This window comes from Rhea pennata, chromosome 25 (genome assembly GCF_028389875.1).
Source record: "Rhea pennata isolate bPtePen1 chromosome 25, bPtePen1.pri, whole genome shotgun sequence".
Taxonomy (NCBI): domain Eukaryota; kingdom Metazoa; phylum Chordata; class Aves; order Rheiformes; family Rheidae; genus Rhea; species Rhea pennata.
The window spans coordinates 8,229,288-8,243,245 of NC_084687.1; the positions used below are offsets into that span (position 1 = coordinate 8,229,288).

At 37.3% G+C, this 13,958-nt stretch overlaps 1 long non-coding RNA gene across 17 annotated transcripts in view; it reads left to right on the forward strand.

Moving 5' to 3' along the window:
• The window catches only part of LOC134150962 (uncharacterized), a 137,264-nt gene that overhangs the window by 44,898 nt on the left and 78,408 nt on the right, over positions 1 to 13,958 (forward strand). For 15 of the 17 annotated variants that reach the window (XR_009960765.1, XR_009960776.1, XR_009960766.1 and 12 more), the window contains one exon: positions 7,831 to 7,923. This is a non-coding gene — a long non-coding RNA (uncharacterized LOC134150962). Of the gene's footprint in view, positions 1 to 351; positions 440 to 7,830; positions 7,924 to 13,958 lie in introns of all 17 variants that reach the window. The other 2 variants (XR_009960762.1, XR_009960770.1) reach the window with 1 other exon arrangement.

Sequence of the window (13,958 nt, forward strand, 5' to 3'; positions counted from 1 at the left end):
AGAAAAAAAGATGAAAATGTTCTCAGTTGACTGCAGAATTCCTTCAGAAGTAGCATTACAGAAAGGTAACTTTGTTTATGCTACACCTTTATTTTGCCTTGAGGTGTACATAGGTGAAACAAACTACAGCTGAGCTGGGGGGTTTGTATTGTACCATTGCTTATATCAGCCTTGAACAGCTAAGGTTTTCTGGGTTATTAAATTAGATTCAGCTATGTTACTAAATTAGCTTCAGGTAACTAACAGGCTTTCTGTAATCTCTGAAAGTTCTCTTTGCAGTATTCAGCTGAGAAGATAAGAACTGATGTCTACTGATAAAATTTTCTCCTAATTTCTTTTATTTTGAGACAGTGTGATAACTTCTGTGACTTCTTGAGGAAGAGCAAGAGTTAGGAGGATTTGAAGCCTCATGATCCAAAGATCCAACAGTTTAAGAAGGGTAATGGAAAATAAATAATGAAATCACTCTAACAAGCAAGATGTGTCCTTATTCAGAGAATGGGAATACCATTCTTTCCTTCTTTGGGGAATACTTGAGCAGAAAAATGAACCAAGAGACAATAACATCAGGGTGTTGTCAAAGTATTCAAAAAAATAGCTTAGATTTGTACAGATGCCAGGGCTAACTTTGGCTGATTCTCTTTTAGGAATTTTGTAGAGCAATTTTCTGAATTCTATTAATACAGCATGCACATACACTTCAGGCACTCTGGGCCTATGTTGTAGGAGTAAAAGCTTTGTCAGTGACTTTAAGAGGCCAAGAGTGAGTATGCTTTTGAAATATAAACATTAAATTTGTATATAAATTGAAGAAAAGATGGTGAAATGTTAAAGGAGAATGAAAAGAATAGGCAGCATAAGTGGAGCCAAAAGTCACATATAAGAGTTGTATAATTATGATACTTTGTGCTTCTGTGGACTATGTGCCATGGGCTATAGATAGTAGCAAGTATCTTTGTAGCTTCCATATCCAGGTTTCTCTGAGCCATTATTCTGCCACTATTTGTATGATAACAGTACATAAAAACAGTCTGTGCTGCCAGCAACGTGATTGGGGCTCACAGTTCATTTAAAATAGAAAAATGTTGCCCATTTGAGCAAATACCATCATTAATGTTGTTAACATTATATAAGTTAACATCATTAATGTACAAAGTGATATGGCCTAAGATGGTTGGTAGTGTAGGTATCAGAGCTGAGACATTATCTAAGGCCCGTGATAATAATATAGGCTATCCATGACAAGAAACAGGACAAGAGGTACTTGTCTCATAGTTGATTACTTTCTGCAGTGTTTCTGCTTCCTATTACAGTAGCCTTGTGTCATGCACCTGAGAGTGCGTTGTTGTGTTCTTCTGCATCTTCCTAATGAACTCTTTGTACTGTGAAGCGTAACTGTCTTTCCCAAACCGGTGCTTCACACACTCCTGATAGCATTAGTGTATTCTCAAAATGCAGTTAAATTATGAAACAGTAACATTTTGGGGTCATAGTGCAATGAGTAATACTGCATTTAAGTTGATCTCCCTGTAAGCCTGTTCCAGGAGACAAAGATTTGACTAGACATACGTGATCTATGAGTTCAGGAGGCTAATCAAGTCTGTTACTTTGAGATTCACTCTGTAAGTTAATAGAAAAATAGTTTGCAAGTTTCTTTCAGTGATCTTGAAGCTTGTATGATCAATATCACTGTCTTGATAAGGATAATTTAATAATGCAGCAGCTGGCTAGAGTCTTTTTTCCTGCTGACTTTCTCCTTTTTCACAGATTCTGAGATTTGGTTCTAAGCTTTTCTGCTGTTATTTTTCTCTTCCTGTAAAAGCATGAGGAGTATTTCTATATTGAATAGCAAGATATTTCCTGTTGATTAGATTCTTCAGCTCTCACAGATCTTGGACCTGTAGTGGTTTTAGTACATCCCTTCAAAATTAAATTTGTATCCATCTCTTTGATAGTTATTAAAAAAAAACATTTATATGGTCTTTCTTCTTCTGTAAGCATCTGGTTTTATTCATTGTTGGAAACAAGGTGCTGAAGTAGTGAACCTATGGTCTGACCTATTATGTCAGTTTTTACATTTCTATGATCTGAACGTTCTGATATGTTACTTCTGTAACTCCAATTACATTGGAGCTACAGGGTGCATGGAAGTCCAGTGGAAGATTTTTCAGCTGAATCTAAGGGGGTGGGTTTTTACCATTTTTCTTTCTGCTATGCATATCATTTAACTTCAAGTAATTGTATTTATCTCAGAAAAATATTGTGTAGTTGAATCTCTCCTCTTTAAAGAGTGGGTGCATATGCACCTGATGGTGGTCAGTTAATGTAAAATAGGGCCTCAGTTGTGCAGCCCTGGAATATGTTTATATGGATTTATAAGATTACTTCTTGCTATTTTTTTGATTAGGTACTGGTTTCCAGAGGTGCAAGAAACAAATTTCTTTGTGAAGTGACTAGTATATTAAAGCATATTTTTCTCTGAAAGGGAGGTCTCTAAGAAAAAAGTCTTTTTTTGATACTCTGGAAATAGATTTCTGTTTATGTTCCTTTCTGCTTATGCAGAATAATGAGATGTGTTGGGTGAGCACTGCCAGAACTAAAGGCCTTGATTTGGTAAAATTCTCTTAAGTAGGTATTGAGCTTTGACTGTTTTTACATGTTACTTCTTATCTAGGGAGTATAAAAATAGCCTATGGCAATATTGTTGAGTTGTACTAACCAGCCTCAGGACCTCTGTGCAAGGATCTTCCCACTTTCACTTCTTGCCATGTTTCTGAATATAACAACATTGTCAGCTATGTAGAGGCTCTTTCTGTGTTGCTGGAGCTGGCATATTATGCCGAGGATATTTTCCTTGCAGCGTTAGCTTGTTCTAGGATTTGCAGCTTAGACAGTGTGTGAATCAAGAAGGTGAGAATGTTTGGTCCTATACTCTTTCCCTTCTCCTGGAAAATAACTCCTTAGTGTCTTAAATATTTACGCAGAAGGAAGAGGCTAAACAGAGGCTTAGTATTTTTGTAGTAACGTTGAAATCCTTTTTAGGTTCTAAAAGTGGAAGAAATTGTTTTTATGACAAGCATAACAAGGTTCTTGGTTTTGCTACTGTTGGCTCAAAGATCTTGTCCTATTTCTTGCCTTGTTTTCCTTTTCCTTTCTTCTCCCCCACCCCAGTAAGCCATCTGCCCATTGCCCTCAAAGTTCAGCACTTCCTTCTTGGGCCATGCTATCCACAAAGGCTTCTCAGGTCTTATGAGAAAAAAGTAGTCTCAGCTTTATGCTGTTACTGCTTCAAAATACACCTCAGATAAAGTCTAAGCCGTTGTTTGTAATGTAAGTTAATGTGATTTGTCATATAGAAACACCATGACATTCTGCTTATTCCATCACACTGAGAAAATAAATACAAGAAATTTCAGTTTGACCTCTGGCTCAGAAATGAAGTGAATTTAAACATCTGAGAATAAACTTAAAATGAAACATATACATTTTAAGAACTAATAACTCATTCCTACATTTTCTGGCTATTTATCTTTCACTATTGATTAGCCTCTGGTTTACAAAGGATCTTTTGTTCATTCACAGCAAATATGTGAATGAAAGTAACTAGCAATGCCTCTAACACAGCAACTCAATGGAATAATGAGTTAGATTTTGTAATGTTACCTGCGATCAGTGTCAGATAAACTATTTCTTGATTAATTGATTACTTTAGTTTCTCACACCTTGGTTCTGAGGTGCTTTGGGTAATATTCATACAAATTTTTTCATTCACTTTAAAAAATCTGAGGTGTGCGACTAAAGTGTTTGGGTTGACATAGTGAACATATAACTGAAAGTTTCAGAGAATGAGAAGAGCTGAGTCATTGTCTGCTGAGACAGAAAAGATTTTCATAAGCATATTAACACAAGGTGTAAAAATGTGGTTTTAGTGAAGTTCTAACATAAGTGCCGAACTGTCATACATAATCAATTATTTCTGTGGTAGTTGAATGTGTGTATATAGTAGCATTCGGCTATTTAGAGCAATCTACTCTGGTAACAGGAAGAACTAAAATTTGTAAAACTCAAGAGAAAGAGATTAAAAATAGAAGTTTATATAACTCATTTTGCAAAGCAGTCTTTGAGCAAACAGAAGGCAAAGATCTCTCTAAGAGCTGAAATATTTTGAGGGAGAAATTTTATACTGATAGCTTCACTGAGTTAAGTGAAATCTGCATAAGTAGAACCAGTTCAAACTAGTCTAGTCTAAGAACAAGGGGAAACCAACAGGCAGGGGGAAAAATGTAAATGTTTTACTTTAATGGGGAGAACAAAGAGAACAGTGGCATAGCTTTTGTGAATTAGGAAGGCAGAGGCTGTAAGGGGCTGAATTGTAGCCAAGGAAGAGATACTTTTGCATTGATTGTCTGATTGGTTCCTGTTGCCAGAAATATTTTGGTAAAGATGTGTTACCACTTTGTGTTCTGTCCACAGATTAGAACAACTTGTGGTCTAACCTGGTATCAGAGCTAGGTCTATCTGAAATACTTAAGACACCGAAGGAGCTATTAGTATCATTATAGAATTTTAAGTCAGGATGGACATGAACTCCACTCCTCCTTCCTCCCCACCACTGCCTCCAACCATTATGCAGTGTGGCTCCTGACTGTATGTAAGGGGCCTGATGTGGACTTCAGCTGTTCCAGCATAACTCCACAGTGAATGGCCCAAAGTCTCTAAGTAAAATGTGATGAGTGGAGGTGGAAATACTTGTGAAGACAGAGCTACATAGGTAGCAGGCTGACTATATCTGGGGCCCAAATCTAGCCACTGAGTGAGATCCCATTTTACCTAGTGATACTGGCTCTCCACTCTTGGTGTGCTTCCCTGTGATGATCTTGATCAACAGTGGTCTGGCTCTTCATCTTTTTTTCTTTGCTATGGGAGCTGTTGAATATAGCTGTTGAACAATCACTTCCCTTGATCTGCCAGCTGTGCTCTGCCTAGTACAGCATAGTAGCGGTGATAAGAACATTCTCCTGCTTCCAGGTTCATGCAGTGTTTGTTCTTCCTCACTCTCAGTCTGCACATGCTTACCCCTCCTGTTTGAGGACAGAGGCATCTAAATGAAGAGTATAGTCTTTTTAGCTAATTATTTCCTAAGGACTCTTGAGACTCAAAATCTAAGGGCTCAGGAGGGAAAATGTTTGCAGAAAAGGGTTAAGTGATAGCTTCCTCTTCTGGTCTCCCCATTTACCTCCTTTCTTTTTCTATTTTCTAGTTGTGGACTGTCATGATATTTGAGTTATACAGAGCTGAACCAAATGGCTGATGTTAAGACATCATAAGCATGACTGCACATGTGCTTCATGCTCAATTTCTGTTGCCTAAGGTTTTCTTAGGTTGTCCCTCCCTGTGAGTAGGCCATTCACTCTGTAACGTGCAGTCATAGCATGACATATTTTTTTTTAGTCTTCATATAGGTTTACTTTCTATTGCAGACATACCACAGGCGCATCCCTCAGGAGTGTTGTTTGCTACAGTACTTTGTCTAAACATTTTCCCACTGGATTCTGTCCAGTCTGGGATCGCAACTGTCGTGAGAATGCTACAAATCATTCTGAGAAATATCTAAATTTGCCATATTGGTCAGTGCAATGTTTATGCACAGCCTGAAGCACGTGACAGAGGAGAGGGTACTCTTGAACCCTGTTAATAAGATGTTTGGGAGCAGAGCTCCCAAATTTTTGTATGTAGCATGCTAAACCACAAAACTACTGTTTGCTAGTTTGAACAACCCCTGATTTGAACCTCACTGGAAAAAAGCCAGGAAAGCAGCTGGAGTCAGCCCAGAAACAGACATTCTTGATCCTTACAGTGACTTTCCTTAAAAGTTTTTTTTTTTTCTTTTTTCCAACAATGAGTATAATCTTTGAAAGAGTATTTTAGGACTTCACAATTATTCCTTGAGACCCAGTACCCATGTGAACGAAACTTAGTGTCAGTAGGAAACCACAAGGCATAAAATAAATGCCCTAAATCTACAAATCTTTGCTTATTTTCAGTCTTACCTCAATAAATCAGTATAAATCATTGCTTACTTCCTATGTGGCCACTTTCTTATCTTAAGTTTGCAAGATATTTAAAAGTGAATAGCCTTGCAAAGAGTTATGTTTAGAATTTTTTTGGAGTGGAGTGAATGGCAGAGCTCTTATACAAAAAAGTCTCCTATTGCTTGGGTTGTTCTGGACGTGATAGAGTAGTGCTTTTGTCTCTGACTGTTACTGATGTCCAAGTTAAAAAAAAAAATACAGCATTTAATACAAACCAGATAGAAAAATTAAGATACTTGAATGACAGAAGCTCTCTTAGACATAGAGACAAGTGTGCTGGTAGGAGCGCTGGCATTGTCTCAGCTTCTTCTTTGTGAGCTTTGGGGAATGAAATGTGCATGCATATCCCCATCTTCTTCTTTGTCATTAATAGCTAAAACTGGGCGGCATGGTTGTTCCTGCCTCAAACTGCCATTTCAGTTTAGGAAATCGACAGGTAAGAGCCTGTTAAGTAAGGAATGATGCCAGTTTTGAAGGCCTGGGATGATTGACTGGGCCCTGCTGTGCACAGTTGCCTGGCTGTAAGTGAGAGTTATGGCACCTTCTGAGGTTATTAATTAGGGGGACAGTTTGAAAAGCAAACAGGCAGCAAAACACAAAATGAAAATCTATTAGATTAGGTTTACAGAAAATAAATATTGTGAAAAATAAGCAAAAATAGAATGAGAGCTGCTGATGCTGAGAAACATTTCTTGAAACTGCCCCACTACCAAAATTTAGTGGATAAAAATAAGTAATAACGAGTTGGAGAAAATTTGCTAAAACACCACACAGTATGCAGACTGCAAGACAGCCTGTTTGGTTTTTAGTTGCTAAGTAAAGCAGCTAGGTGTTCAGCAGTCGTCTATTGCCTAAATATGCAAGCATAATTAAAAAAAAAGAAAAAAAAAAAAAAGAAGGACTCTCTTCTGTAAGTAAGTACAGGGCTATACTGAGGAATTGGCAATACTAAGTGTCAAATTGCCTTTTATGCTCAAATGTAGGAAGTATTAAAACTAGTTGACAGAAGACTGGAGATTTTGTTGGCTCTTTTTGCAGTGTAAAATGAGTGGCATGACTGCTCTGAGTGCACATTTTCTTCCTGAAGTGTTCCTAGTTCTTGCGAACATGGCAAATAAACTGTCACAATAAGCATCATTTCCCAGCTTAATAGTGAAGACAGCCAAAGTCTCACTTTCTTAATTTACTTTCTCTTGTTTGCCTTCTGGTAGTTTTGATGTTTGGAAATATGTGTTTAAGCATTGTTGCAAATGACAGCTGTATTGGAAGATATTAATCACTGAATGAGTCATCCATTGACCTGCATTAAATAATGTTTCAGCAGTGTGATAGAGTTAAAGATGACCTGAGTTTAGGGAAAATGGAATAAATAATATTTGTTTTAATCTGTTCAAAATCTATCGTAAAGCAATCCGCATGCTAGTTCTCCAAAGAAGCATCTGGTTATTTTTTAAACAAATCAGAAAATTGGGAGCTGTAATGTGTTTTGTAAAATAGAGAGCAACTGAGTATTTCAAATACAAATTTAAAGGAAATTTCTATAGGCTGATTATAACTTCAGTTGCTGGGGACAGCCTTTCCTTCCAATTTTAGAATATTGAAGAAAGACAAAAATCCTTTGATGTAGCTTAATAGATTTTATCCAGGTATGAAACTATCCATTGCAAAAAATAAAACTGAAATATTCACTTCTGTTGCAGAGGACACATTTCATCTTAGAATCCCTTTTTTTCACTAGGAGAAATGTCATACCAAGAAGTTTCAGAACTGGACTGAAATTGCTGCCTTACTTTGCAACGAAGGGAAAAGAATACAGTAAGCAACTCCAGAGGTATGTTGTATTTTTTCCCTCAGTCACTCCCTGCAACACTTTTAGCTATGTGCAAAGATAAGCTATTCAGAAAGCCATGGGTCCTAATTTAATATTTTCCCAGAATGTGTTCCAGAATAATGTCATATGCGGACTGTGGAGAATATTACTGTTAATTATTACAACAAGCATAAGGAAAACAGCGTTGGTTACTCAATGTTCTAATACTACAAAGGTGTTTAGAACTTATTTTTTAGCTAGCACAACGTTGAAAGTTCATGAAAAAATATATTTTGTATGTTTGATTCTGCATGTCTGTTGTCAACCACACAGTTTTTAGGTTCTGAGGAGTTTATTTCAATTTCTTGGGGCTTGGGATGGAAGTGCTACAGCTGAGCAAAGCAGCAATTGGTCTAGTCTGCAGCCCTTCTGAATCTAAGATTACTCTAGAATGCTGAGCCAGACCTCAGCAGTTCAGTTGACATAGACAAATATCATTAAAATGACATTTAGCAGATTGCATTGTATGGAAAGGTTTCCATGTTCCAAATTCACCTTTCCATACAATGGAATCTGCTAACTGTCTAAAATGTCTTAATGTGGCTTAGGCATTCTTTGACTCTGCCAGACAGTGATAAGAAATGTCAACAATTTAACCCTTAGAAGCTGAGAGCCCTGGAGGCGTATTTGTTTATGGGTTCATTATCATTTTATCGATATTTGTCAATAAACTACCAGTTTTATAGCAAAAAGAAATAGCTGCATTTGGTGTTTTTTTCCCCTGGTTTTACAGTTCAGTGATACAATTGTGATCAGTTACTATAATACTGTTATTAGAAAATTACTCGACAAGAGAAGCACATGAGGTGCATGTCGAAAATGCTGTTTGCGCCTAACTGTTCTGGATTTTGCTTGTATGTTAATTTGCTTCAGTCAGATGACTGAAAAAGGTTGTTTGCATCACGGTAGCTTTCAGACTAACAATAGCCCTTGCAAAGCTTGTTGGTTTTGGCTCTGCCAGTCTGGTTTGGGAGTGAACTTTGAAGGAGAATGTTGAGAACTCTTGTGTCCTGTGATTGAGAGAATGGGGCTTCCATCATTAGTCTGTAAACAGTCCCAGTTTAGAACAGCACTTTCCCATTAGATACTTCCTTCCTCATGTTACATATCACCAAAACTTATTTTAAAGGCACCAAAATTTCCTCTGCCTTTCCTGTCTCTTCTGATTTTTATGTGGTTAGGGAACTAGCAGAGGACAAGGAACCTTTGACAAACTTCTTTCTCTTCACCTTCTTGTCATCTGCAGTTCTTCACCTTAGCTAGCTACATATAGCTGTTCTGATTCAGAATGATTTCAACATAAGACTCTACTTTTACTGTCTTATATTTGTCTTGAACTGTATTTATGGCTAAAATTTCTTATAATCTATGTCGGCTGACATATGAGTCATTGAAAAAATTTGTCCAAAATCTGTCTGGTCAGGCTTGCTTAAATAGGAAATTAGTTTTTTTCACACTTTCTGAAAAATATTCTTAAAACTTTATGTGGGAAAACTGAGTAAGAACTTTTAGGTTTGACACAGTGAACATTGTCTGGTGATTTATACACACAGTTTCATTATTTACACTTTTAGCTGCCTTTTCCTATGTTCAGCACACTCATATTGCCCACCTTATAATATCATCCCATGATGTCTACAGACTTGTAATGCCCATGTTTTTAGAAGCTGCAGTTCCAGCTTTTGTAGGGAACTTAGAACCAAAGTAATCAATTGTGGTTGGGTGATGCACTGACATGAACACTTTCTTTCTTTCTTTTTTTTCTTTTTTTTTTTTCCTTCCTGTGTAGGAAGTTGATACAAAATCAGAATGAATAGAGCATGAAGGTTTCTACAACATACCAAACTGTATTTTGGAGTTAGCACACAGCTGAACTCAGGCAGTGTAACTCAGGCAGCTTGTGTTATAATTAGAACTAGTTTTGTTATTTATTGGTTAATAAATTTTCTCTCACAAGGGAATTGGAATTGTGCACCTTCCTTCCTTCCTGCCACTGCTTGAACTCTCCTCAGACTTAAAGAGATTCTGATTCTGTTGCACAGTATCCAACCAAATTAAGTGATTCAAGAGGGGGAAAAAATGCAGGATGCGTGTGATCATCATCATCAGCAGGCACACTTTTCCTAGAGATGCTGAGGCTGTCTGTGTTATGTTCATGAGAGGCTAAAGGTGTCGTGTGGGTTGATTGTTATTGTGTAGCCTTACAATTCTTTCATTTATCAGATGGTCAGTTTAGATCGCAAACTTACAGGCAGGATCTCTCTAGCTGCCTGAAGACAGGCCACTGTATGCATTGGATTGTGTAAACGGAACTGATATTAAAGAGACAAGAGAGGATCCATTAATCAGTGCATTCAGCACATTACCTTTTCAAGACAGAAGGAACTATAGGTCTGTAACTGAAGGCAAAAATATTCAATGACCTACTATTTTGCAAAATAAGTGCGTGTGGTGGGCTTCTGCTCTAATGTTGGCAGGCAATATTTTATTTAAAAGCTATGTGTGTCAAAAGCAGTGATTTGAAATAAAAACCTGTATGCATTTAAAGCAGTAATCCCAGGTAACTGATTTAAGTGTGTGAGGGGAATGGTGAGGGGCTTTTGATTTCTTCTTTTGATGAAAAGCAAGAAATTTGTGCTCTAGGACAGTTCTATACAAGCACAAAAAGAGAACCTTCTCCCTTACCAGGACTTTGATTATGGTAAAAGATTGTATTGGTCTCACCATTTGTGCAACAGTAGCAAACTGATGGTTTTTCCTGCAAGGTACAGAACAAAAATTTACAGCTTGTTCATACCTCTTAATTTCCTGGAGAGTCTGGGGAAATCCCCCAAAAGCTAGTAAGCTCAAATTCGGTTGGGAAGTATTTGTGCTCTTTGAAGTCTAGAAGAACTAGTCCGTCACATTTGACAGAACTATCACACTATCACATTTGGCAGAGCATTGAAGGAGTGCTCGATAGACTGAAAATAAAAATAATCATTGCAGAAATAGTTATCACTGGGAAGAAAAGGGCAGAATATTTTACCTGACAATTTGAGGCTTATGCCTAGGATTTGCCATAGAATTGCACACATAGGAAATAGATGATCTTCTGGTCACAAAACTGTCCTAGAGAAACAAAGAATTCTCAAAATCAAGGCCCCCTAGTCCTAAAGACCCATCCTGTCTGCTGTTGTCATGCTTGAGATACTGTCTTCTGTGTTGCATGTGAATCTTATCTCTGCTTACGTGAATGAAGGAAATGCCAAAAGCTGTCAGCTGATCAGACTAAGGAAAACAGATTCCTGACCATTAGCACTAAGGCTGTACAGTTAACTGTTTGATTTTAAAATTATTATTGAGCTCTTTTGTTCTTAATCACCAACCTAAATAACAGAACATCGATTTTTCTAGTGTCAGTCTTGTCATGATTCCCTTATGCTGTCTGAAACCAGAAACCAAAGAGTATTCTTTCCAGCCCAAATTGGAAGTTGGATAATTCTGTCTTATTTTCTTGGGGTTTTTTTTTGTTTTTTTTTCCACTCTCCCTACCTGTCCCCATTCTCTGTGTGTGTGTGTGTGTGTGTGGGAGGGTGTCAGTGTATGTTCAGCTGGACTTGGTTTTCCTTCTTTAAATATCAAAATACTATATAGTGGTTCATGCATTTTTGTCCTGCTTCGGGCTGTGCTGTTGAATGTTCTGTAGCTTTTGCTAGTTAATTTTCATTTTATAAGGCAGCTTGGTTGAAGGATGCTACTGAAGTGTAAGTACACCATCTTCAATGGTTGTGCAAACCAAGTGCTGGAACTCAAGATTGCATTTCAGGTCTAATTACTGTTGTAACACTAGAGATAACTTTCTAGAATAGCATATAGAAACTGACTTTTCTAGAGCAAAGAATTCCTCTAGAACCCAATCAGAAAACTGCTAATACAATAGACTGAGATTCCAAGCCCAGAAATAAGTTCACTGATGATGATTGTAGTTGCTGTAACAAAAGGTATTGCTTACTAAAGAAGAGCTGGTAAAGGGTGTTGCTGCCACAGCACTTCTCTTTAATCATATGGTTAAATAAAGGATTAGACAGTGAAGCAGCAGTGATTTGTAAAGTATGAAAGGGAACATACAGAAAAAGCATTACTCTTTATTTTCTAACTTGTCTCTTACTCTCTCAAAGTCAAAAGTTCCTGTCTGTACTGCAATTAAAATAAAAATAATCAGGATAAGGCCCAATGAAGTATGACCTGACTGCAGGACTGAGAGCATTAGATTGAGCTTTCTGGCATGATAGGCTTGATGTTAACTAAGCAATGGGAATAATAATTGCTTTTCAGCAATTAAAGTTTAGCTATGACATCATCTAGCTCTTCATTCCCTCTTTTCTCCTCAGTTGTGATGTAGGTTTGTTCAGATGAGATCTCATTCACAATCCAAGAAGTTTCTGCTGAGCAGTAATCCTGTAATTGTCTTGCTCTTTTCTTAGTCATGTAAGAAAGCAGATTTCCACCTTTGCTCTGCTATGTATTCCCTAACATATGATTTATTGTAATTGCCATCAGTTGGATGTCTCCAGCAAATGAGTTCATAATATACTACCATCTGGTTAGCAGCTCACAGCCATATCACTTGTTGTATGGAAGGTACCGCTGGAAACATAGTTTCTCAGTCAGTAAACCTAACATTGACATCTGCGTACAAATGTGTAAAAAGGAATTTAAGGAAGAAGATTTCAGCTTGCAGTTTGGACTTAGCTGGCATTCAAGCCTTCTTGCACCTGACTCCACAGAGATGCAGGATTCCTTGCATCAATCTTCATGTGAATTGCAGACAGATTACCAGGTGCTTGATTGAAAAGAAGGAAATAAATAAAAAAGGGGGACATAGCTAAACATGACAAAGGACAGTTCATTACAAGATTTACAAACTCAGACATAAATGCTGTAGTAGTTATGTCAGCAAAGACTGTCACAGCTTCCCAGTGAACAAGGAGCAGCAGCTCTGAGTCACAAACAATGTAAGTATTTGGAAAATTATTTACCTCAACGTGGAAATGTGTGTTTCAATTTAGAATATATTAATTTGCATTGCAGTTTGTATTTAATCTGCAGAGTCCATCTCTAAAAGTTCCATTACCCTTATATGCTGGTCTGCTCTTTCTCATTGGTATGCTTTCCAGATGAACTGAAGAAGGTATATCTGTTGGCTTTCCTGTACTCTGCCCAGAAAACCATATGTGCAACAAGCCACTTGTAATCTTTGTTCTGTAAATGATCAGCTCACTGCAACTGAGATGATGCCTCAAGCATCTCTAGCTGGATTTTATCTTTGAAGAGGGGAGAAAATAAAAGGCAACAGCTTGTCACTGAGTTAGTTTTGTAGTTCAATCCTGATGTGACTCTTTGCTTTTAAGATGATGTTTTTTGACCAAGGAAGCAGAGAACAGTCAGTATCATTGATGACAAATGCACACATGGATATATCTTTTGGAGCTATTTCATTCTGAGTTTGAGTTGTCAGTCTCAGGTGAGAAACACTGACTTGTAAAATATCCTCACAATGCGTTGGTATAGAGGAATTTTCCATGACAGCTTGCCTATTTTGGATATATGATGCAAAGAGATGTTTTTTGTTGATATAATCAAGAGGTCCTTTTTGAGAAAGAAGAATTGTTACTGGCTCCACTATGGTTTCGAAGTTCAATCCTCCAGAATATCAGCAACAGTGCTCTTCCAGATTTTACTCTTTGATTTTTGCTAACCTAACCTGTTTGCTGTATGCCAGTAGCAAGTCATAGTTGTGAGTTTTCACACAGCAATTATCACATGAATTTTGTACTTCTTCATCCATACGTTGAACTTCTAAAAGTCTGGGCCCATATTTAATGGTATCCCATGTGCATAATATACTATGTTCAAAAGCTCTTTCTCTTTCCAACCATAGATGTGTGACAACCATGGGCATTACTTGAACAAAAAGAGAATTATAAATTACTCTTGCCTGGAAGCATACAGAA